The sequence below is a fragment of the Colossoma macropomum genome, unplaced genomic scaffold (assembly GCF_904425465.1).
Source record: "Colossoma macropomum unplaced genomic scaffold, Colossoma_macropomum, whole genome shotgun sequence".
NCBI classification, from domain to species: Eukaryota; Metazoa; Chordata; class Actinopteri; order Characiformes; family Serrasalmidae; genus Colossoma; species Colossoma macropomum.
This window is the reverse complement of record NW_023494799.1, coordinates 2,628,525-2,655,965: the sequence shown is the minus strand read 5'-3', so window position 1 is coordinate 2,655,965 and position 27,441 is coordinate 2,628,525. Positions and strand designations below refer to the sequence as shown.

At 38.4% G+C, this 27,441-nt stretch overlaps 1 protein-coding gene across 1 annotated transcript in view; it reads left to right on the top strand.

Moving 5' to 3' along the window:
* Positions 1-27,441, top strand: part of sox2 (SRY-box transcription factor 2) — a 75,677-nt gene that overhangs the window by 22,136 nt on the left and 26,100 nt on the right. The window contains exon 2 of the transcript XR_005008138.1: positions 25,281-25,529. The gene's annotated coding sequence lies outside the window, so the exon portion shown is untranslated. The remainder of the gene's footprint in view (positions 1-25,280; positions 25,530-27,441) is intronic.

The following is a 27,441-nucleotide window of genomic DNA, read 5'->3' as shown; positions in this document are numbered from 1 at the left end:
CCCTTTTCCTCGAGACGCTTGAAAGCTCGAGTATAAAAGTCACTCAAGTCGGTGGCTCCTAATTCTGGGGATTTAATGGAGTAATTGAATGTCTTGCGTAATGCTTCGGAGGCTGCCGTGTCTCCACGTCTGCGCGCGGGGTCGGATGAAGCCTCCGAAGCCTCCGTTCCTGTCCTCCTGCCTGCTTGAGTGGACCCTAGCTCGGCCTTTATCGGAGCCAGCTGACCTGATAGACCTGAAGGACTCATTGTGTCGGTGTCAGAGGCCATTATCCGGCCGCATCAGCGCCGGATTCTTCCCTCGGCTTGACAGCAAGTGTATATGTGTGCACGAGTGAAAAAATAACTTTCCCCCCAACACTTCCATTGATTTATTTTTGCTTTTCTGCTTCTCCTATCTCTCCCCCCCTCCTTTTGTCTCCTTATCGTAGCTTCAGGTTATTATGTGCAAAGTATTGACAAGGCCAGCAGGCCCGTGGTCGATGGAAAGCTAATGCATCCGTAATCCTGCTTTTGTCACACCGGAATGTTGTGCGATGAGGGAGAGAAGTGCAAAGCTGTTGATCCAGGTTTTTTTTTTTTATTTGTGGGCGAAGGGCCCCCATCCATCAATCAAAGCGGCGGGGGCCATCTCACCGGCTGAATGACACGGCGACTGGGCTGAGGAAATTTGATAACGGCAGCATTGTCACACGGCTTCTCCTCACTTCTCTCTTTTTTCCCCCCCTGATAAGAAATACATTCGACTGCTTCAGATAAGCGCGCCGGGGCTAAAGCCTCTCCCAGCGCCGGGGTGACACACATGCCATAAGAGGGGGTCTCTTTTTTCTTCTTCTTCTCCCTTTTTTTCACCCTTCAAGTGCTCTGGGTGTAAATGATAGCTTTGGCAAAGCACAAACACAAACACATAACAGATTCAAAAGCAATGCAGCATGCAGGAGCGATGGATATGGCTGGATTATTTAATAAGATAGTGACGATTCCCCCCTCTTGGTTTGTGCTGTCAGAGTGTAATACCATGTCCTGTAATGGGTTTAGGCCTGTGCTGCACTGTCCCGCTCCATATAGGGACATTGTATGGGCAAATGTCATCCGTCCTGCTGAGGGTTACGTTTGTATATGTTTACATCCCTCATAATCTCAGATTAAAGGTATAGTTTGGCAAAATTCAGATTGACCCATTTTTCCACGTACTCTAGCTGATCGGCCGAGACATGTTTGAAGTCCAAATTTTGCTTCTTTAGTTTAGAACTGGACCTACCAGGCTAATGTTGCTAACAAACACTAGATCTCAATAGTCACCCAAATAGCTTAAATTGTTTCTGTACAAATACAGGCCCCAAAACTTCTCTCAAGCTGCTCAAACTGCATTTATGTCTTAATTATGGTACCACAGAGCACAGCGTGACTTACTGTGAGCTATAAAAATGATCAGATCCATATTTCTGACAGTCATTGTCACAAAAACTGGTTCTAGATCAGAACTCCTGAGGTGGTCTGTGAACACAGGCCTTGTTGTCTAAAGTGGCTGCCTGCAGTTTTCCTCATTTATATATTTATATAATAGGTTATACTGTGTACTAAGACACATCAACAACTCTGTGTAACCTAATGAAGACCTGGATGTGGTCTGAGTGGTTGAAAGAAGCTTTGTTCATGTATTTTTACAGAAATGGTTTGGGTGACTATTGAGTTCTAGTGTTTGTTAGCAGTGATAGCTCCAGTTTTGACCTAAAGAAGCAAACTTTGGACTCCAAACATGTCTCAGCTGATGATCTACATCTGGGGTAAGTGGAAAACTGGGTCAATTAGATTTTTTGCTGAACAGTTTCTGTAAGAAGTTTAACAGTACATTTTTATTTTTATTCAGAGAAAGTGGCTTAATGGCACTAAATGCTTATATGGACGCAAAATTTCAAATAGTGTGCACTGCAAAACTCTGTTTTCTAATGGTTGTTAATTTCATATCAGCTGAAGAATTTTAAACTCAACCTAAAACCTAATGCTAAACCTGGTCCTAATGTGAGCAAATAAGCTGCAGGGGACCAACAGTGACATAGTCAAAGACTGTAAAATTGTAAAATCTCTTCTGATTTGACACCTAAGAAGCTTATCAGTGCATTTTTATATAGAAAACCAACATGAAATCAATGGAAAAATGACTCCATGGTCCACTGTTGATGCTTGTCTTTCATTTACATTCAGATGAATATCTTTACAATTCACCTCAAAAGGAAATTCCATTGATTAAAAAAATTGTGTATAACTCAGTGTGTGAGATGTAAACAGAGAGATTCAGAGTGGTTTGGTGTGAAATGGTTCAGATGTCTTCACAGTGGTGGTGATAGGAACCAGGGGTCACCATGACTACAACACAAATACATATATACATACATACATCATCTAAACCGCTTATCCTTCTGGGTCGCAGTGGGGTGCTGGAGCCTATCCCAGCTGTCATTGGGCGGAAGGCAGGATACACCCTGGACAGGTCGCCAGTCCATCACAGGGCAGACTACAACACAAATATAGACATTTTATTTACTATCCAGAACCACCAGTGAACCTACACGAGTCTTCTGAGTCTATATGGAATGTTGATGATGGGAAAATAGTGAAAAATCTGAAATAATATGTTTTCTTTGGGGACTATTTTGCCTCAAAGCACCCTGCATATTATGTATCCTTCCACCATTGATGGATTCAAAACATGCACTTTAGGCCCAAAATCTTCTCAAAACTATCATAAACAGTGTCTCAGTCATCAGGCAGTGAATTCATAACCATTTCATGTAGTAACTTTCTGTGAGGGAGCTTTTAGAGGTGGACGTCTGGTTCCTATCACCACCACTGTGAACAATTCTGACTCGGTAAGCTTCTCTAGAACAGAGCGTTTCACACCAAACCACTCTGAATGACTTTGTTTATATCTTAACCATTTAATTAGACATTAAAATGAACTCTAACCTTAACCTCAAGCCAAAATCTAAACCTAAACCTAAAGCTGATGTTAATCCTAATCCTTTTTCCAGCACTGTCGAGCTTCACCACATAGTTTGTTAACTATTTGAGCATCTGCAGATAAACAGTAGGGGACAAACAACCGAATATAACCAAAATGCTATGAAATCATGGAATGTTCAGCTGAAGAAGAGTCCTAATGACACCAAATGGCGATACAGGCACAGAATTTCAACCACTTTGTGCTGTAAAACTCTAACAAAATCACTTTTCTTGTTATGATGTATACTTGCGAATGTCAGTCCCCTTGGAGTAGGTATGAAAGCTGTTCAGAGTGATTTAGCTAATGGCATAATGTGATCACTGAAATCATAAAGAAAATAAAAGTGGCATTAAATAGTACACAGCTCACCGAGACATGATGCAAACACGATTTTTGAGGCCTTTGAGACGTATTCCATCAGAAGAGAACGGCTGACCTCCTCCTGTCTTCAGAAGTGGGAGGACGGTGACCTATAAAGAGATTTTTAGAGCAAAAGCTAAAGAAAGCCACGAAATTACCAGAGGGCAAGAAAATGGGCATTATTGTGACCCGTACATTAACACACCGTATGATTAAGTAAGTTTTTTTTCTGCTCGTAATGACTAGAGGCTAAAAAGTCAGAAAAGGGAGGGAAAAAAATCAATGCAAGAGTGCTGCAGATTAGCTTGACAAATTACATGCGCTTGGCTGGCCCATTGTACAGTATGGCCTCTATATTCTTAAAGCAGACGCCACAAGATGGAGCTGCCAAATGGCGTATGGACTCCAAGATCATTTTTATTGATTTTGCGCAGGATTGGGGGGCTTTTTGGTGTGTGCATCAGGACGGAGAGTTCGAATGCCTCTGCAGCAATTCTGGGTCAGAGACGTCCAGCTGGCATTGTTCCTCTTCTCTCCGTCTCAGGATCACATCGTCTAAAAGAAAATTCTCTTAAGCACCTCCATTTACTCGCAGTGGGCCAGTGAAAGGGCTTTTTTGGGGTGCAGCGTCTCTAGAGAACATGATCATAAATTAAACTTAGATTTATTTAAGGTATATTGCAAACAATCTTATCAAGAGAGAGATTGTAATCATGTTTCAGAGGAGTGTTTTTCCCCAAAGCAGCCAGAAATACTATTGTTATTGCCTCACTTTGGATGTGAACCCCCATTTTTCCGCATACAAGGCTATCCCATTACCCACTGTACTGTCTTATTACTGCTTTTCTGGAGGCTAGCATAAATGCTAACATGGCATTCTAGTTCAGTGGTGGACGAAGTACACAAATCATGTACTTGAGTTAAAGTAGAGACACCCAAAGTAAAATATTACTCCAGTAAAAGTAGAAGTTCCTCCCTTCAGACCTCCACTTGAGTAAAAGTACTAAAGTATTTGCCTTCAAATGTACTTAAGTATCAAAAGTAAAAGTACTATAAGATTAATTATGACTTTAATGTCCTGTTATCATTTTTGTAACAAGACTCGCTTCATTAACTCATTTTAGGTGAAAATACTCCAGTGTCTCTCTTGGTAAACCAGTCTTTTAATAGAATGTCATTAATTAGTGACGCTGATGTCTATTAAAATTATCATAAGCACAAAACACTGAGGGCAAACAGTTTCCATCAGGTAGAACTGAGTGGCTCTGAAATCACTTTTTACAAACAAGCAAAGTTTCAGTTTAAGATTTATTTGAACTTAGTTACAAGTTTAAGTTTAATAAAAACTTGCTTTAAAAAGTGAGTTTTGCAAAAGTGTTTGTATAAATTCAGAAAAAGACACATCAGTCACAACTGCATCTGTGTACATATTTCTATATTGTGGTCTGTTTACACAAAGTTAGGTTAGTTCATCATTTATGTTGAATAGACTCTCCCAAAATTTTACACTGCTGCACTGACGTTGAACCGTGTGCTGCACTGGGTCGGTATGACCAACAGGTCAAAACAAGCTCAAAACAAAGTGACCGCTGTGCCCTGATTGGTGTTCTTGCTTCGCACTTCTTTCGTTTTGACGTTATGTTTTTATGCACACATAAACCAAAAGGAACGCCAGATTTCTCATAATGTAGTGGAGTAAAAAGTGAGATATCTGACTTTGAAATGTAGTTTACAGTCTGGTTCACTTAATGCTGATACACTGTGAGCCTGTTTACATCTTGCATTTACATGTGTTTCATGTTCAGATCGTATCTGGATGAACTTTAACAGGATTTCCATTTGCTTTTCATTAAAATGCATCCCCAGTGTGAGCAGATGAGATCCGATAGTACTTTTTCTGTGTAAAAAGCACATCAACACATACATAACTTTGGTTTTACGTTTGTTTACTCTTTTCGCCATTACGACACGAGTGGTCAAGCTCAGCTTGGAGGCTTTCATTGGCCGAGTCCAGAAGGCTGTTTGTTTGGGGAACCTCCATCTTTTGTCTCACTATTCATCCTCTCACCTGTCAGCGCTCAGCAGACGCGTTTCCACTCACATAATTGATAAATAAAACATTCTGTTTACACTTGTGTCAAATGTGATCAAGATCCGTCTCTGACCTCCTCTAAACGTGGTTTGAGAGATCCGATCCTAATCAGAACGCAGGCCGTCCTGGGGGTGTTTACACCTGGCTTTTTATGCATTCATGTGATCTGATCCCTGAACACACACATTGATGCAGGGTGTGATCAATTCTATGTGGATACCTGACCATCATACCTATTTTTATTTAGCTTGTTGGATGTCTCATTCCAACAATGAGAATTAATATGGAATTCCACAGCCTCCACTCTTCTGGGAAGCCTTCCACAAGATTTTGGAATGTGTCTGTGGGAATTTGTGTCCATTCAGTCAAAAGAGCATTTGTGAGGTCAGACACTGATGTTGAGCGAGAGGGCCTGGCTCAAAATCGACGTTCCAGTTCATCCCAAAGATGTCCAGTGGAGTTGAGGTCAGGGCTCTGTGCAGGCCACTGGAGTTCCTCCACACCAAACTGGTCACTCCATGTCTTTATGGAGCTGCTTTGTGCACACGGGCTCAGTCATGCTGGAACAGGAAAGGCTCTTCCCCAAACTGCTGACACAAAGCTGGAAGCAGATAACTGTGTAAAATGTCTTTGCGCTGTAGCATCAACATCACCCTTCACTGGAACTGAGGGGCCCAAACCCTAAAAAACAGCCCAGCCCATCATCCCTCCTCCATCAAACTACTGTTTATCACTCCTCCACCAAACTCTACTGTTTATCCCTCCTCCACCAAACTCTACTGTTTATCACTCCTCCACCAAACTCTACTGTTTATCACTCCTCCCCAAACTCTACTGTTTATCACTCCTCCACCAAACTCTACTGTTTATCACTCCTCCACCAAACTCTACTGTTTATCACTCCTCCACCAAACTCTACTGTTTATCACTCCTCCACCAAACTTTACTGTTTATCACTCCTCCACCAAACTCTACTGTTTATCCCTCCTCCACCAAACTTTACTGTTTATCACTCCTCCACCAAACTTTACTGTTTATCACTACTCCAGTGGCAGCGCTTTACACCACTCCAGCCGACACTTGGCTTTGTGCATAGTGATTTCTGGCTTGTGTGCAGCTCCTCAGCCATGGAAACCTGTTTTTATGAAGCTCCTGATTCTCAGTTCTTGTGCTGATGTTGCTGTCAGAGGCAGTTTTGGAGCTCTGTAGTGAGTGATGCAGCAAAGGATAGGTGATTTTTCAGCACTCGGTGGCCTGGCTCTGTGAGTTTGTGAGCTCTACCACTTCTTGGCTGAGCTGTTGTTGCTCATAGACACTTCCATTTCACAATAATAAGCACTTACAGTTATAACTCATCGTCTATGAGTTATTCAGTAATTACCATGAATTGTTTAGCATTTACTTTAAATGATTCAGCAACTAGTGCGAATTTATTCAGTACCTTCTAATTTTGAAGATTTAACAATGAATGATATGATTATTAATGCAGGATCTCTTCATAATTTTTATGATTTTTAACTGGAGTAGTACATATATACTAAAGTGCTTGAAGGTGTGCTTTAAAAAAGAAAGGAACAGTGACAGTGAAATGACATCCACCTCATTATTGAGTATTTTTAGTTTTAACGTGTTTTTTTTAAGTGTTGTGCTGTGTGTGTGTGTGTTACTTTAGCACAGGTTGCTACTATAGCGGGGTGCGTACGTTGGTGGTGGGGGGTGGGTCAAATTGAAAAACTAAATGAATTTTAAATCAGATGAACTATGGTAATATATAAAGTCATTCTAATAATATGTTAATATTTGAATAAAGGCTACATTGCAATTTTGGGAAAAAAAACAGGTGATTATCTTTAGGGAATATATCACACACAGTCCGACTCATCACATCCCAACCCTGGGGGGCTGTTACTGTGCTTATTCACTACATTTATTCCTCATTAACAAAATATATGAAATAAATTATTGCCAAAAGTAAGTAAACTGTGTTGATGTAATATATTTTAAACATTACATCATGTATAAAATATAATAATTCCACATTTGCCACGTGGAAATGATGTAGAGTGTTGAATCAGGTTCTGAAGAGTAATCCGTTCAGATGTGCCGTTTTATCGCCTCTGCTCTGAGTGAACTCTCTCAGCTCTGCCTGTAGCTCAGCGTCTGGCGGCTGCTTTATTAATGATGATCTATCGGCGTATCTGAGCGTGTGAATGTGAGACGCAGGCATGTTGTGTGATAAACGCTGGCAGGCTGATTCTATTAGCATTAGCATGTATCAGAGTTACAGCAGCGTTAAGCAGAGCAGATGTTAACAGTGGGAGGTGAAGAGCCGTCAGCCTGAGGGTCTTACACACACACACACACACACACAGACACACACACACACATACATACAACATATGCTTGCACACACACACACTTGGAGGAAGCAGATGCTGCAAACTGTTGCATGCACTGTCACCCATTTGTGTTTGTGTTTGTTGGTTTTCCTATATTTTCAATACAGAAATGTTGTGACTGCAGTAAAAGCTTAGATAAACAAGACTAGCCTACTTTAAAAAGATGGTTTTTCAAGGGTTCTTCAGTAAAGACAGTGGCTATATAAAGAACCATGAACACTCAAAGAACCATTTGCATGCTTAAAGTGATATGGTTCTTCAGACTGATGAGGAGTGTGTTGTATATGCTTCTATATAGAACCTTATTGAAAATAGTTCAATGTAGCACCAAAAAGGGTTCTTCTATTATTACTAGCTATACATCATAACAATAGAAGAACAGTTTTTGGTGCTATATAGAACCCTTTTCACAAATTTAGAACCATCCACAGCACATTCTCCATCAATCTGACTTTCTTCGTGCAAAGAACCCTTCAATCATGCAAAGTGTTCTTTGAGTGTTCATGGTTCTATTCTAAAGCACCCTTGAAGAACCATCATTTTTAAGAGTGTACTGAGAAAACACTGAAATATACAAGTTTAACATGTTGGAACAAACATGATATGTGCCATAACTTTTGCACAGGCCACATTTTCTGTTTTATGTTTCCCGAATGTGTTAAATTCAGTAAATAAACAGTAATTGTGCATTAAGATGTGCAGAAGTGAGTCTCTGTAGAGGATATATTAACTTATTTATACTTAGAAAATAAAAAAACAACAGGGAGTTCGACCAGGGGTGCTTCAGTGGTCAGGACCCCCATGGACCCTCACAGAGCAGGTACTATTTGGGTGGTGGATCATTCTCAGCACTGCAGTAACGCTGACGTGGTGGTGGTGTGTTAGTGTGTGTTGTGCTGGTCTGAGTGGATCAGACACAGCAGTGCTGCTGGAGTTTTTAAACACTGTGTCCACTCACTGTCCACTCTATTAGACACTTCTACCTTGTCGGTCCACCTTGTAGATGTAAAGTCAGAGACGATAGCTCATCTGCTGCTGCACAGTTTGTGTTGGTCATCCTCTAGTCCTTCATCAGTGGTCACAGGATGCTGCCCACAGGACGCTGTTGGCTGGATGTTTTTGGTTGGTGGACTATTCTCAGTCCAGCAGTGACACTGAGGTGTTTAAAAACTCCAGCAGCACTGCTGTGTCTGATCCACTCAGACCAGCGCAACACACACTAACACACCACCACCACGTCAGTGTTACTGCAGTGCTGAGAATGATCCACCACCCAAATAGTACCTGCTCTGTGAGGGTCCATGGGGGTCCTGACCACTGAAGAACAGGGTAAAAGGGGGCTAACAAAGTATCAGAGAAACAGATGGACTACAGTCTGTAACTGTAGAACTACAAAGTGCACCTATAGAGTAAGTGGAGCTGATAAAATGGACAATGAGCGTAGAAACAAGGAGGTGGTCATAATGTTGTGCCTGATCGGTGTAAATTTAGTTGTTTAGGATTAATTATTTAATATATTTTCTGCTTTTTGCCTGAAGCTGAAAATGGAGAACTTGTTCTTAATGGCTGCTGTGACTGAATATTAAATAAATGAAGGTTGGTCTCTTTGGCTTTTGATAGTACTGTATATATGATTATATATGATGTATATGTGATGTATACGTGACGTATATGGACTCTTGTCCTAACAAGCTATAAAAACAAGGCTGTGTGTTTGTGAGTGTGTGAGTGTTTTATGACAGTCTGTTTCCCGTGGTGATGCTGTCGTTTAGTGATTGGGGGAATGCGTGTTTTCCTCGGCTCCTTAACTCCGGCTCTCTTTGCGTTTCACACACACCGGCCAATCGCGGGTCATTTATCTTCCCACAGTGTTTATGGGCTCGGTGTGAAATTCTACAACCACAGTTTAAACAGCAGAGGAAGAAAAGCTGTGGACGGAGAAATGTGGGTGAAGTCACGGCTCGTCTGCCCACTGAAACCTCAGACCTCCCTGAAGAGCCCTTATTAAACCTGTGTGTGTGTGTGTGTGTGTGTGTGTGTGTGTGTGTGTGTGGGTGTGTGTGTGTGTGGGGGGGGGTGTGGGTGAGTTGCCTGCTGATGCTGATGTTTGTAGAGGATTGTCATTCAAGGCTGGAAGGTCATGAAAGGTCAACATGCTTGGTGTTTTGTACATCAGACCAAAACACACTGCAGTGTGTGTGTGTGTGTGTGTGTGTGTGTGTGTGTGTGTGTGTGTTGTGTGTGTGTGTGTGTTACTTTAGCACAGGTTGCTACTATAGTGGGGTGCGTACGTTGGTGGTGGGGGGGGTCAAATTGAAAAACTAAATGAATTTAAGTCATTCTAATAATATGTTAATATTTGAATAAAGGCTACATTGCAATTTTGGGAAAAAAAAACAGGTGATTAACTTTAGGGAATAGAATTGAATCAAAATTGTGTTATTACATAAATGCACTTGCCTTGCCTATTATCTTTATCGAATAGAATAGAATGGAACTGATATTTTTAGATCAAAATTCTGTTATTATCTTTTTAAAGTATATTAGAACACAACAGAACTGACTATTTTGGGTCAGAATTAGAGCATCATTTTTATGAAATAGAATAGAATAGAACAGAATAGAATTGAATAGAATTGAATTGACATTTTTGGATCAAATTTGTGTTATTAAATAAAGCAACTTGCATTGCCTATTATCTTTATAGAATAGAATAGAATAGAATAGAATAGACAGTTTTGGGTGAAAAATGTGTGAAAATTTTATTAAATAACTATTTTGGCTTATAACCACCTCATTATTATTATCCTTTAGAATATAATAGAATAAAAAGGGCAGTTTTGGAACTGGGCCATTCATTTTATTAAATAAAACTAAATTAAGTAGACTGTTTTTGCATAAAGTACATAAATTTTGTCTTTTTAAAGTAGATTAGAAAAGTATATTTGTCAGAAATGCATGAAGATGTGTCTTAAAATAGAAAAGTCATTTCTTTTGATTTTTTAAAATTGTACATGTAGGTATAAATTAAAAATAGAACTAAGAAAGAAAAAATACCCATCCATCGTGTGTGTGTGTGTGTGTGTGTGTGTGTGTGTGTGTGTAAAAGTCTGTGAGTGAAGTTAAGGGGTTTTATGGCGTTAGTTTGCTCCTGTGTGGGACCCCCGGCCTGTTTATTTTGTTGTTTAAAGAAGAAGAAAACGTGAAAACACTGCGAGCTCACACTCCAGTAAACGAGCGAGGGGCACATTAGACCAGAATCGCCGCCAACAGGTGCAGAGACACCTTTAAACAAGCTGTAGACCTTTTATTGCTTTTGTAGTAACAGCGATATTAAAAATACTGAAAATGCCCCAGTTTCTCAGTTGCCATGACAACTCAGATTCAGAAGTTAAACCGCGTTCGTGGTGTTTATGTAAACTTTTAAAGCCAGTGGAGTCGTTTCTCTGGTTATATGTGGCCCTGCCACTCTCTCTCTCTCTCTGTCTCTCTCTCTCTCTCTCTGTCTCTCTCTCTCTCTCTCTGTGTCTCTCTCTCTCTGTCTTTGTCCAAGCACTCGTGTAAAGAAAAAAAAAAGAAAAGAAACAACATTGATCGTTCTCTATTCACCAGGGGCCGCTCTTTATTTTACTGGATTTCCCTCCGTTTGAGAAAAGTCCATGGCAGAGATAGCCGTATTGATCCAGCTCGCTGGACGGCCATCAAAACAAAGCCTCCACCTCTATCAAAGACGGCCGAGCCTTCAGATGGCGGTCCAGACCGTGTATGTGTGCATCTGGAGTATTGGACTGCAGTATGGCTATCTCCTCTCAGCCTGCCAGGGCTGGACTTAGTCTCCTTTGGTGGGGTTTGGTGGGGTTAAAGCAGCCAGGCCAGAGAAACATTTGGGCACATGCTACAGCTGGGATATCCAGCACCAGGCCTGGAGGCCCACACCAGCACACAGTTCAGCATCTCCACTGCTCCAATACGGCTGGTTTTAAAGCAGCAGTTTACAGAAAAAATGTATTTACTTAGTTTACCTCAAAGTAGATCAAGCAAGGCATGTTTGGTGCCTGAAGTTTGCTTCCTTAGCTTTAGCACTGGAGCTAAAAGGCCAAAAAGTAATGTTATCTTATGTGCCAGTTAGCATGGTGTTAAGTGCATGATCTAAATCAGGAATATGCCTCTGTATGACAATATTATCTGAAAACAATGGACTAAAGTATGTTAGCATAGATAAAAACAGTAGCAGCAATTCAGAAGCCTGAATTTTTCCGTGCTCACTCACTCATGTTTAGCACTCTGAACATTCTCCACAAGAGGGCACTATTTGCGCTAGCTTTTGGTGCTTAATAAAAGTGTCACTTGTCGTCATCGACAACAAAATAATAATAATAATAATACAAAAATAATAATACATTTATTTATATTGCTCCTTTTCCTAGATTCATGTGATGTAAATACAACAGAGAAACAAGTGGTAGTTGAATATGATTATAAAGTCAGCAAACAATAGGATGCAACAAATGAAAGCAGTGATAAAAACAATAAAAAAAATTAAAGTAGAATAAAAGTACATCAATTACAAAAACATGAAAATAATATAAAAGTAATATGTAAGTAAAAAAATAAAAGTTGGTTAAATGCTCAAGTCATTTTTTTTATTTATTTATTTTTTCAATCAGTGATGGAATCTGATGAATATTTATTGGTAATGTTTTCCAAATCTTTGGAGCATAAATGCCACTTTTCTAACATTTTATATGTGGAATTCGGAGGAGCAGCACTGGATGATCTCACGGCACGATTTGGAACAGAGTGTATCAGGAATTCAGAGATGTGTGAAGGTGCTACAGCATTAAGAGATTAGAAAACGAATAATAAAATATTATATTCAGTTCTAAAGGAAGCAGGCAGCCAGTGGAGTGATGCTAAAACTGCTCTCGTTTTTCTAGTACATGTTAATATTCTTTTTACAAGTTGTAGTTTGTTTGTTGTTGTTGTTGTAGGAAGCACTGTGAGCAACACATTACAGTAATCAAGCCAAGAAAAAACAAACACATGCCATGTTTATAGATAACAGTGAGTCGTACAGTGTCAGAAACCACATAATCACGTCTATCAGATATTACTAAACAGCTCCAAATGGTTTGTGGTGAGTGTATGAAGATTGTAAACATGGAGTTAGCACCACGCTAATTGCTGTAGATACACTTCCACTGCGTGTTAGCCACATTAGCCTTGTGGTTTTTGTAGCCTATATTTAGACGCCCTTGAAGATCAGCATAATCAGGTGTTATATTGGGAGAGCAAAAAGAACTAAAGAGTCAGTATAAAGGCCACTGCACACTGGATGCGCTACATTGCTTAGCATCACATAGCAGATACAGTGCAAAGTGCAGCTTTGCTACATAGCATGCGCCGCAGTGAAAGCACCAATAAACTTCAAGCACAAGTTCATTTTTACACTCGTGTCTTATAGTTTTGATAGCATTTTAATTAGTAATTTAACTCTCCACAAACTCACCCGCTCATCAAATTCGATGTTTCTATATCTTTGCGTTAGTACAGTGCAGGAATGTGGTTCAAACATTTCCTGAATCTGTATATGTCAAAGATATTTAAGCAATCTTTTCAGTCGGCAGCTGAGACAGAAGAACAACCTGGAATCAGCCAGAAATGAACCCAACACCATTCGCCAAACTAAATGGGCTGTAAGATGCTTTACAGACTGGCTGGAACAAAACAACATTAATACTGATCTGGCAAAAACTGACAAAACTGAGCTAAACCTGATATTGCAGCAGTTTTATGGCTCAGTCCCATTTGGTCAGACTCTGAAGATCAGACTACACGTTTGGCGAATGGTGTTGGGTTCATTTCTGGCTGATTCCAGGTTGTTCAGCTGTTCTTCTGTCACAGCTGCCGACTGAAAAGCTGCTCAGTGGTGACGACAGTTTGGGAATTTAGTGTCGTCTCATCTTCAGAGTCTGACCAAATCGGCTGTCGGTCAAATGTGATCTTAAAAGTGTCCATTTTCTGTTTGTGGCAAAGTAAGAAGTAAAATCGTTCAAATGGCTTGAGCGCCTCCTACAGCTGTCAAAGTCGTTGCTTAGCAACGGCGTCTCAGTGCAGTGATACAGCGTTTGTGAAAAAAAACGGGCCATTATTTCGCCATAACAGCACGGAACGCTTCTCAATCAGCTTGCGTGGCCGGCACTGACTGTTGTACAAATTGTCTAAATGTAGGTATTGTGGTATAAACTGAGTCTGTTCTACAGTTTCTCGTTAGGCTGAATGAATAACCGACTCTAAATGTAGGTATTGTGATATAAACTGAGTCTGTTCTACAGTTTCTCATTAGGCTGAATGAATAACCGACTCTAAATGTGGGTATTGTGATAATAACTGAGTTGTTCTCTTTGGGTTTATTGGGCTCAATGGCCTCACTCTTTCTCTGGGTGGGTAGTATGGCCCTCCCTCTCCTCCATAACTCAGTGCAATGCTACAGTTAGCATTCTCCTCCAAGCGTGTTCAGCTGCCCGTTGATTTTGCGTTAGCAGCAGTTTGAAAAGATGCAGTGGTGCTTCACAGGACTTGGAGGAAGCTTTTGTTTGCCTTCACCCCCTTAGTGCTGGTAGTATCGTGTGATTGGGGGAGTCCTAACCAGTGGGTGTAATTGGATACGACCAAATTGAGGAGAAAAATCTAAATAAATCAAAATAAAAACCCAAATGGTCCAGTATTTTTGAAATTGCTTTCTTCGGTACATATGAAAACACATTCAGACTGAACATGCAGCTGAAGGTTTCACGTGACTGTGAGGTATAAGATCACAATGAGATCATAAGATGGTGAGGAGATGATAAGGTGTGGTGTTTACGAGGGCCTGCGTGCGCTTGATCTTCACCCTAAGCCGATACATGTGTGGATCCTGAAGAGGAGATGATAGGGCCAGCCGCTGCCTGGCAACCCAAACATCTGTAAGGTATCTCTGGCTGCCGTCCACGTCCTCGGGGACTAAAAGGTATCATCCCGCGATGCGCTGGCTCCTCGGCCGGATTGGAAAACGACTCTCCACACTTAATTACAGCGGATGAGGGGAACGCCTCATTTCTCTTTGTTATAGGCTAAGCTTTCAGTAATCCCAAACAAAGGGCCTGGCTCTGCAAGCTATAGGATTTGCTGGTGGGATTATAGTCTCAGGGATAATGATGTGCAGTCAGCAGAAGCAAAGCTTTATTTGAATTCAAATTGGCCAGTAAACAAAACCCATCGGTATGTCTGATGGTGAGAATATCTGTCTAGTAAGCAGGGCGACAGTTCCTGCCTTTTTAGCTGCATCTATTACGGGTATTATAGCAGGCAGGTATTCTGTTATCTAATAGGACAGCTATCTGTTCATTACGGCTGTAGCTACAGCGCCGCCGTTCCGCACCGCGTCTCTGCCGCTGTTGGCATGCAAACTGCTTTTAACCAGCACTTGTGTTTGAGGAGTTTCAGCTGTTTATTGGTGGTTTATGGTACAGAAACAGCGAGACTGTGCAGGGATTACTCACAGAGCGTCAGTACGATGCGTTTACGTTGGTGAAGAGCATTATGGGAAGCCGTTCTAGACCTGCAGGAACCGTTCTGCTACAATCACATCAAAAACTAAAGCAGCATGAAGAGGAGACTCTTAATAATGAATGGCGAGATTCCAGAGAAGAACCACTTTTGGTTCCGCAAAGACATTTCAGTGGATGATTCTTTAGAGAAAACCTTTTTTTGTAGGCGTGTTGTATGTGGTTCTATATAGCACCAAAAGGGTTCTGCTACTGTTACAGTGTCAAACTTGTATCGATAAGGGGTGCTGTATAGAACCATTTTCAAAACGGTTCTCTATGTAACCATAAAGAAAATGTTCTCCGTCAGTCTGAAGAACCATTTCACCATGCAAAGAACAATTTATGCGTGAATGGTGCTGTATAGAACTCATGGTTCTAAATAGAACCACTCCCTTTACTAAAAAAACCCTTGAAGCACCATTTTTTAAGAATGAATTTTAATGCAAAATAAGACTAACTTTATTAAACTTATTAGCTTTATAAAAGATGAGTTTTCATTTTTTATGCTGTTTATCATAAAATATAAGCTTTTTACTAACTAACTTAGTAACTCCATTAAAACTGACTTATTAATAGTAGTAATGCTAATGTATTAACTTCATTCATGCTGACGTATTAACATTATTAAAATAAATGTATTAAATTTATTAGTGGTTACTTTTTAACTATACTAATCGGAACTTATTAGCTTTATTAATTATATTTAATTAATTAGCATTGATATTATCAATGCTAACTTAACTTTATTAAAGCTAATGTATTAACTTTAATAAAACTACCTTATTAATGATTTTAATGCTAAAGTATTAACTATATTAATGCTATCTCTATCAAGGCTAACTTCATTAATGCTGAATTATTAATGTTTAATTGGATTAATAATAATGAATTAAGTTTATTAATCCTAACATATTAACTTTATTACTGTTAACTAACTGTTAAATATCATCTGATATCTATAAATATCATGATGTTGAATTTAACTCATATCGTCCAACTTTACTGTCATTTCCATTCCTGTTGAAAATGCACTGTGCAAAAGTCATTTATTAAATCGCCAGACAAAAAAGCCATTAAACACAAGTCATTAATTATTAAGGAGGCATTTCTGATGAGATAAAAGTTAATCTGCTTGAAAAAGGACGGAGAAAAACAGCAGTTTCCTAAAAAGATTAAAGCTACAGAGAAAATGTGTCTCCTAACAACCACCTGGAAGAGCTGGTCGACCCCAAAACTGCCCCCATCAGATAAACAGCACTTAAAGCTTTCATCTTTGAGAGAGAGGAGAAAATCAAGCTGCTTCAGATCTGAAAACATCCACAGGTGTTTCTGTCCATCCTTCCACTGTGAGAAGACGACTCAGCGCTGTGGGTCTGAAAGGATGTGTAGCTGTCAAGAAGAACCTCACTGAGAAAAGGAGACGGACACATCAAACAAAGAAGCTGAACAATGGACTGACCACCCCAGAGTCCAGACCTCAACACCACTGAATGTGTTTGATTACTTCAGAAAATGATCAACCAGCTTCTAAGACTGAACTTTGGAGGTGTGTCTGCAGATTCTTTGAGGAACTGAAAGTGAGTCTCCTGAAAAGAATGGAAGCTGGAATAAAGGGAAAGAGAGACTCACTGAACACTGAAACACGTGAGTGGCTGTTTTGACTGGTTATAAATGAACAGTGGTCTCTGACATCTGCACAGTTCTGTGTATGATTTCTGACTGTGTTCAGTTCTGGTGGGTTCAATTTCGGCTTCAGAGGCGAGTGGAGAGTAGAGTGTGTGTGTGTGTGTGTGTGTATGTGTGTGTTGTAATCAGCGCTGAGTGAGCAGGTAGACAGCGTGTGTTCTGCTCTCTTGGTGTGTCTCTGCTCCGTATTTCCAAGTCAGATGCTTTTTAATTGAACGCAGCTGAAGCGAGACAAGATGTGCAAATATAAGACATATGTTCTTTGTTCCTTATTTACTCTGGGTGCTGATTTCTAATAACATCTTTTGTGCGTCTGCACGGGTCAGACAGAGTGTTTTCCCCCCCGTCCTCGCTCCGTGTTTGTGACGATAAAGGAAAAGTCATTTAATTAAACGTTTCAAAAGGAGGGAAACCTTGAAAAGGGGGGCATGTAGGACAAACTCGAAAAAAAAAAGGCAAATAACTGCAGCAGCAAATGTGTTATTGTTTAATAACATTGAAAATGTGCAACCGAGTCTACTTGTGTTTCTATGATCAGAGCTGAATGATGAAATCTGCTTTATTTTAGCAACAAGGACATCATAAACAAAGCTTAGAGTCCTGTGTGTTCAGGTTCATTAGTGTAGAGACCTTGGTGTCCACAGCTGGTGACTTGGATTGAATCTGAAATACAGGATAAACATGCACAGTTAGACTGGCAGAACGTTATGGCAGGTCTAATAAAACAAACATGAAATAAATAAATAAATAAATAAATAAATAAATAAATAAGTAAATAAATAAATATATAAGACATGATGTAATAAAAAGGTTGATATGCTGCATTATTTATATGATTATGTGCGAATAAGTAAGCAAATAAATACACATTCAAATAATAAATTAAAATAAAAAAGTTAAATAAATAAATAAGACATGATGTAATAAAAAGGTTGACATGCTGCATCATTTATATCATAACGTATGAATAAGTAAGCAAAGAAATATGAAATAAAATAAAATGGGAATAAATTAAAAAGAAAAAAAATAATATAAGGCATTTTGTTCATAAGTAAATTAGTGAGCAAACAGCTAACAGGCAAACAAATAAATGCATGCATAAATACATACTTACAGTGTAAGTAAATAATTACCTAAATAAGTAATATCTTAATAAAGCAAGAAGCAAAGGACTAGCTAACTGTATAAATAATTTGTGTAAGGCTTTATTCTTTTAATTAAATTAGTAAGCAAGTAAATAAACAAATAAACAAATAAATAGCACATTAATTAGCTAACTCATCAAGTCACTAAATCAATTATAAAAGGCATTTTGTTTGTAAATAGATTAATAACCATGTAAACAAACCAACAAATTGATAAATCAATGCATGCACACTGTAGGTAAATAATTAACTAAATATTTAATAACTGAATAAGACGTGATTCAACTAACTAAGACGTTATGTTTGTAAGTAAATTACTAAGCAAGTAAACAAACAAAAAAACAAAAACAATGTAAATAAATAATTAATTAAATGACAACTAATTAATGTGAGACACAACTAAATAACCAACTAATTAGCCATCTATCTAACTAACTAACTAAATAAATAAATAAATAAATAGGACATGAAGTAAATAAGCAAATAACCAACTTACTTAATGATATAAAGCATTGTATTTTTAAGTAAATAAGCAAGTAAACAAACAACTAACCAAATAACTAAACAACACAGTATGTGTGTATGTAAATAAATGAATAAAAATTGAACGTCAAATCTTTTTTCTCCACATGAACGCAGTGAGGCGGTTCCCCTCTTATCATGCTGATCTAACGTCGGCCTTCACAGAACCTTAAACATGAAGTGCTGACAGGTTCTTTTACATGTAGTTCCTTCTTCTTTTTCAGCATTCTGGATTTTTTCAGGATGTTTTGTCTAACTAGCTGTTGGATCTGATGGCCGGACGTGGTCATTTTAAAGCACGACAGGGAATTTATCAAATAACGTTCTCAGCGTGGAGCTGCAGACGCAGATCTGCGGTCAGGCACGAGTGAAACTGACCTTGCTGTGCTGAAAGGGTTAATGACTGTGAGGGGTTTGATGACACTTTCAGGGCTGTAGTCGTAGGCGTGATCGGTAAAAATCGGTAAAAAATGACTGATTTTAATCATTTGTTTCATTGATTCCTGATTCAATTGTTTAGAAGGACCAGTTACATCACACTGAATGTGACTTTTATGCATAGTGTGCATTATTATTATTTGAAAAAGGGACAAAAAAAAAATACCTAGTGATCGTGCGATAATGCTTTGTGTGTATTTATCTGTATTTGGCTTCATGTTCTTCAAAGTATCTTCCTTTAACTGTTGTTAAAAGCTCATATTGAAACTTTCAGTCCAAAAAATGCTTTAAACACCTGAAAGCTTTGAGTGCTGACATCACAACAAGGGTAGAAAGTGGGCGTGGCCTTTGGCTTTATTCCTAAACTAGCACTGTTGCTAATTTTAGCACAAGTATTCAGTTCAATTAAAAAGCACACCCTGTATCTCCATTTTTGTCTGTTGTTGCCTGTTGTTCTTTACATTGTCTGTAAATTTCATGATGAATGGACCAAAAGAAACGACCCAAAATGACTTGGAAAAAAATCTGGTTCCATTGACTTACATTAAAAGTAAAGTAGGTTTTTTCCTTCTCCTGTAAAGTTACCATTTTGGAGACACAAGGTTTTGTTCTGACAGCATGTGTGATATTATTTACATCTAAATAAACCTGAGTAGGCTTTAGTATAATAGTATAATGTTCACATGTAAAGTAATGTTGTCCACAAATTTTGACGGTGTAAAGCATGTTCTCAGAAGTGATTAGGACAATCATGTAAGAATTTCACAGTAAATGATGTTTTTACGGCATTTGTTTGTGTTTTTGGTGGAGTTTTTTGATGGTTTGTGCATAAATTGTTTTGTTCCAGTTGTATACAGTATATAGTTTTATTTAATTTTCAGTCAAAACAGCCACTAAGTACAACAGCTAAATCTAATCTCAGATGTCTGAGTGTTGAGTGAGTCACTCTTTCCCTTTATTCCAGCTTCCATTCTCTTCAGGAGACTCACTTTTAGTTCCTCAAAGAATCTGCAGACACTCCTCCAAAGTTCAGTCTTAGAAGCTGGTTGATCATTTTCTGAAGTAATCAAACTCATTCAGTGGTGTTGAGGTCTGGACTCTGGGGTGGTCAGTCCATCGTTCAGCTTCTTTGTTTGATGTGTCCGTCTCCTTTTCTCAGTGAGGTTCTTCTTGATCAGCTACACATCCTTTCAGACCCACAGCGCTGAGTCCTTCTCACAGTGGAAGGATGGACAGAAACACCTGTGGATGTTTTCAGATCTGAAGCAGCTTGATTTTCTCCTCTCTCTCAGAGATGAAAGCTTTAAGTGCTGTTTATCTGATGGGGGCAGTTTTGGTGTCGACCAGGTCTTCCAGGTGGTTGTTAGGTGTCCTATTTTCTCTGTAGCTTTTAATCAGTTCTTTTATCTCCAGTTTTGTAAAGTTGTTTTTTATGGTTAATTAATAAATGAGAGGTGGTCTCTGACTTTTGCACAGTACTGCATGATACCTTTAAAGTGTCTTCCTTGACTAAATAATTACAATTTGTCAGTTTTCTTTTCCAAACGAGTGTTAAAAGCAAAGTTTATGACACTGTCATTTAGTGCTGGGTGATACATTGTTGACATCGATATATTGTGATATTGCTTTTAAGCTTTAGAGATACATTTTATAGATAATGAGCACTAAATCTATAATGCAATGCCCATAAAAAATAGTGGTGTTTATTTTAGTTTTTTAATTCCATTTTATGAGCTTCACTCTTAATATTCAGAATCTGACCTGTTACCTGTAATATGTGCACTGGGTGCTCAGATCATTTTGAAAAAACAGTTTAAAATCCATAAAAACTAAATAAACATTATGTTTTCTTTCTGGGAATGTGCTTTCTGTCCAGTTACCATTTAAAATACTGTGTAAGATTCTCCAATGAGAATGTTATACTATTTAGCTTTATCAATATATTTGACAGATGACTTTAAATCCATGATATAACAGCTATAAAATAGTGCTGTCCCTGCTGAGTGGTTTGTTTCCAGTTTTTAGCCTCTACTTTGTGCATTTTACTCCTCCAGGCCTGACAGTTAACTGCAGTTTTCCCTTCTCACCCCTATAGAAGTTCCGTTGAGTGACGTTTTCCTCTTGATTACAGATTCGGTGCGGCCCATAGGGGAAAAACTCGGGGGGTCTAAAAGAAACAAGCTCATGCATATGGAAATTAAACGCCCAGTCATTCATACAGCAGCTCCATCTGAAGGAAGCATTAGCATTCTGTGACTGAGAACGTCCAGACTGATGGACGCTCCAGAAGTTGTTGTGTTTCTGTCACTTCTGATCATTTTTTTTTCTGTTGTTGTTTTTCTGTTACTTTCAGAGTTTAATTAAGCGTCAGTGAAAACGTCAATGGCATTTCTGTCAGCGGACTTTGATTTCAGCTCGGAGATTAAATTAATAATGAGATCGGCGGGAAAAGCATATTACTAACAGCAAATCTGCTAATCCTCTTGACAATAATACTTAAAGCCAGGATGCTTTTTTTTCCTCCTTCGACTTTTTCCAGGGATAGCAACGTGTTTTGAGAGTGTTTTGGGCAGATGAAACGTTTCCATGTCTTTTTTCCTGATAATCCCATCAGCAGATTATTGATTTGGTTGTTATTAGATGTAATCTGTTCAGGTTTCTCTCTGTTTTTTTTGGGCACACCTCTGTGAGCTAATTAGTGAGTGCAGTATTTTGATTGAAGTCATTATTTCTTGGCTTTTTTGTAGCAGATTAAGAGCGAACTGTGCGCTCGCGAGGAAGACAAAAGGCCCTGGCGGTGGCTGCAGTGGATTACTGTCAGTGTGGAGCTTCAGGAAGGTGGAGAAAAGCCGTAATTCTTACAGATAGGTACACAAACAACGCTAACAACTTTCCCCGCTGGGACCCTTTGTCTTCCCTCCTCCCGCCGCTCCCTGTCAGAAACCATAAAGTCCTCCGCTCTGAGTCTGTGTGAAAATATTTCCAGGCTGAATACTGGTCCTGACCACTGCTGACCACCCTGCGTTACAGCTTCGACATTGACCGAAGGGGAATTCCACCAAAATGTCTGCATATTTCAGTGTGTGAGATGTAAACAGAGAGATTCAGGGTGGTTTGGTGTGAAATGGTTCAGATGTCTTTACAGTGGTGGTGATAGGAACCAGGGGTCGCCATGACTACAACACACATATAGACATTTTATTTACTATCCAGAACCACCAGTGAACCTACACGAGTCTTCTGAGTTCATATGGAATGTTGATGATGGAAAATCTGAAAAAAAAAAAGTTTTGTTTGGGGACTATTTTGCCTCACAGCCTCCTCCATGTATCCCTCCACTATGAAGAGATCTTATAATGTATTTCTGGAAATATTTGTATCTCTTTTTTGTGTTTTTGCTTTTTTGCTTACTTTGAAAACACCTTGCCTTTTACGTTCTGTTAAAATTGTATAAATATTGGATCAACAGAAATGGTTGAAAATTACTTGGAAAAAAACGTGTAACATTAACTTACATTATAGGAATGTGTTTTTTTCTTGTACTTTAAAGCTACTATTTTGTAAATATGTTTTGTTTTAGGCATTATGGTATGTTTTAGGCCAAAACTATTAATTCTGGCTTATTAAGTTGGTCTAGAACGGATCATTTCACCTCAAACCAGTCTGAATGACTTTGTTTACATCTCACCATTTAATTCTGCAGAAATTTTGGAAAAGTGGTGGAACTCCCCTTTAAATAGAAATGGTATCTGCTGCAGATTGTGTGAATGGATGGGCTGCATGTATATATTCTCAGTTACATAACTGCACATTCAATCATGCATTGACTGACAAATGCATATAACGTATGAATGCATATTAAAACATTTCAGTGCAGAGAGGAAATGATCTGTAAAGCTGTTTATCTGAGCAGTCAACATTTATTTGCTCCTAAAACAATAGTATAAACACAAATAAACAAATAAACCATGCATCGCAGTTGTTCTCTGTGTGTGTGTGTTATCCTGACCATTTCCAAATCTCTCCATAAATAGTAAACAGTTTTAATGGTCAGACTTCACTGCTCAGTGCTGCGTGTATGTTGGTGAATATTTAACATGGCTGTCTGCAATTGGCTGACAAATTTAGAGCTTCAATCAAGTGTCAAGCAAGTATCTGTCTGATGTTGACTCGTTATGCCTAAGTGTAAACATTCAGCGAGCCCTGGATATTTTAGCATTAAATGTTATGGAATATTGGAGAAGTTTATAGAATTGATAACAGAATACAGTAAAGGCTTTTTAGCATTTCATCCATTAATAACAGAATATTATACCACTGTATAGCTTTTACAGTTTATAACAGTATCATAGGGTTATCAGTGGTTGTATCAGAATACTATAGTATTATACAGCATTTGTAGAGTTAATTTCAGATTATGATTTCATTTTGTAGCATTTACAGCACTAATAAAAGAATATTATAGTTTTCAGTTTGCAGTGTTTGTGTAAGATTATTATTCTGTTCCATAGCGTTTATAGCATGTAGAACAGAATATAGCATTTCCATTGTTTATAACGCAATATTATAGTATTTTATAACACATACAGCTTTTAGAACAAAATATTATAGCATTTTATGGCATTTATAACAGAATATTACAGCATTTTAAAGCAGTTACGGGATTTACAACCGAATATTATAGCTTTTGCATTGTTTATAACCGAATATTATAGCATTTGTATTGTTTATAACAGAATATTATGGTATTTTATAACACATACAGCATTTAGAACAAAATATTATAGCATTTTATAGCATTTACAGCATTTATAACAATATTACAGCATTTTACAGCGGTAACAGGATTTACAACAGAGTATTATAGCATTTGCATTGTTTATAACAGAATATTATAGCACTTTATAGCAGTTTCGGCATTAAGAACAAAATATTATAGCATTTGATTTGTTTATAACAGAATATTATAGCATTTACAGCATTTAGGACATAATGTTATAGCATTTGCAGTGTTTAGAACAGAATATTATGGTATTTTATGACACATACAGCATTTAGAACAAAATATTATAGCATTTTATGGCATTTACAGCATTTAGAACAGAGAATTATAGCCATTTATGGCATTCAGAACAGAATATTGTAGCATTTTAAAGCAGTTACAGCATTTAGTACAGAATATTTTTCATTTTATAGCATTTTCATAGTTTAGAAAAAAATATAGCAGTTTCAGTATTGTAAGTATAGAATATTATAGTATTTAATAGCATTTGAATCAGAATATTGTAGCATTTACAGTATTTAAGACAGAATATCATAGCACTGAACTGTGTCCTTCCTACTTCATTAGCGACAGTCTATTTGATTAATGTTTATTTTGCTGAAAGAATGCAGACTGTATGTGATCTGTGTTTATTAGACCATGTTAGGACAGTATTAGCTTACCTTCATATTATTTTATTGAGCCAAATCCAAGAGAACAAGTCTTGGAATTTCTCAACCAGCAATAATATTAATATTAATAATAATAATAATGATGATGATGATGATGACAATAATAGCAGTAGTCGTGTTGTGTTTATTGCAGTTGCTGTTTTACGGTGAGTCTAACAGTACGGTCGCTTGATCTGACATGGCAAAGCATTCAGGAAAGAAAAAATCTTTATCAAATAGCCATTCTTTGGCTGTGAATAAAGCGAGCCCATTAGCTCCCGGCCGCTTTTGTTGGCCCTTTACAAGAGAGAACAAAATGGGTTATTCAGGAGAAGGCTTTAGATTTTTATTGTGGGTAGTGCACACAAAGAGCAGCGTTATTGTATTAAAAAAAGAACCATCTGTGGAAGAAACAATGGCTTCAAATTATCTCTGAATACCCGGTGAAAGGAAAAAAAATATAAAAAAAAAAGGAAATACAAAGCTTTCTCCTTCTCATTATGTTTGGTGCAGGGGGTGGCGGTATAATTTGACTTTTGTTGTTCTTGATGCATTCTTCCTCTTTTCAAATCAGCCCTGTGTGGAGCCATAAAACGGCTTTTTCTTGTTGCAGGGCCGCCGAGCGAAGAGGAGCGAGGAGTGCTAGGAGTGCAAGGCGTGCACGGAGAGTGAGGCTCGTGAGGTGTATATGGACCGTGAGGTGTGTACGGAGTGTGCACGTGGACTGCCCGTGCTGGAGCTGACCTGCAGCCGTGGATGGGGCACCTGAGGGATTTTTTTTTTTGCTGAAAGTTTTGGCACCCCCGGGATGTGGATATTGGTCAGTGAAGGGAATGGAGCAGCCAGCTGTCTTAAAGTGGAGGTGAGTAAGGTGCAAATGTGCGGTTTGGAAAGAGGGAGCTGTTTGTGGGGCACTAAATGTCTCTAACTGTGACATTTAGGTCTGTTTATTCTCAATTATATGAGTTGCTTGGATGTTTAAATCTCTTAGCCTATGCATTACATTTGAGTCTGTTTTCACAAGCCTGCTCTGCTTATTAAAGCATCTGTTTCTGTATTTATTTCAGCTGTATTATTGCTAATATCATTAAAAATGCCTTTAAAGTCTAATTCCATTCATGCTTGTCACGTGAGTAATAAATTAGATGCATATGTTTGACACATTCAAAATAAATGTATATTTTTTAGCCGTGCACCCAGTGTTTGCTGTCATGATGTGTTTATAACAGTTTACTGCGTGAAAAATAATAACAGTCCTTTTTAAGCTTTTTCCAAAACGAGTGTCTGCGCAAGCTGCTGTTCACCTGCGCCCCCTAGTGGACAACATGCGCACACATGCAGACACAGTCTCACCTGCTGGTTTCCAGCTGTAGATTAAAACTATTCAGTCCCTCACAGTCTGTATACATGGGTTTAAAACATTCATTTTAAACTGCACATGCTAATTTGAGGTGTTTAGCTGTTTGCTAAGTTGTAACCGAGAGTTGTTATTGATGTTGATGTGTTTGGCTGTCAGTATTTAAGCCTGTATGATGGTATGGAGGTTGAAAATGAAGAATGAAGTTCACTGCTTTCACTCTCTTTATGTTTTTTGCATGTTTGGCCTGCAGCCTGTTTTCTGCTAACTAGGTCTGCACTTGTTTTTCACGAAAAGGCTCTTGTGCTGTTGTTATCGTTAAAGCTGTAATGCAATGTGCACTATAGTGTGTCAATTAAGAAAAGTGTGGCTAAGGAGGACACACACACAGTGAGATGATGGTGATTCCCTGCTGTTCAGTGCATTTCCATAAGCAGATTAAGGCCCGAATGCACAGAGAGAGAGAGAGAGAGGGTGTGTGTGTGTCTGATCTTCACTTATAGAAACTCACCGCAGTGCTGCCCACTTCACTCACTCTAATCACATTCAAATATGTGCTGAATGTTGTATGACTTTCAATGTTTTGTTGATTTTTTACATTTACTTTACAAAAGCTGTGATCTGATCTCAAATTATCAAATATTTATTTTTTATATTTGGCCTGGTAAAAACTTTGAAGTTGAATTTGTTTAGGCCTGTTTATTTGCAGTCTCCTTTAATTTCCTATTATATTTCAACACATTTCTCTCGTACTTCCGTCATTTTCACTACACGTGATTTCACACAAGTTTACTGCCTGTTTTAATTTCCACAAAACTTCAACGCTTTAGCTCAAACTCCAAGATTTTAGTCCTAATCCAGATGTTTCACTCCAAACTGCAACATTTTAGTTCAAACTTAAATACTTCACTTCGGATGCCAAAAAGTGAGCCAACGTTTGCAACATTTCCAACTAAACTGTAACATATTAGTTTAAATTCTTATATTTTTGTCCAAATCCTAGAATTTCAGTCCATATTGCAACATTTCAGCCCAAATTGTTACATTTTAGTCCAAATCCTATTATATAGTCTGTACTATAACATTTTAGCCCAAATTTAGCCCAACATTTCCTTCAAATACAAACATTTTTAGACCAGGTCTCATTTTTTTTATTACAAACTGCAACCATTTAGTTTAGACCCCATTTAGTCTTAAATCTGGACACGTTTAGTCCATACTATGCTATTGTAGCCCAAATTTAGCACAACATTTACTTCAAATACAAACATTTTTAGCCCAGGTGTCAATTTTTGTATTACAAACTGCAACCATTTAGTTCAGACCCCATTTAGTCCAAATCCTGATATTTTACGGTGCATCATTTCACCCCAAACTGTAACACTTTTAGTCCACATCCCAACATGTTTAGTTCATA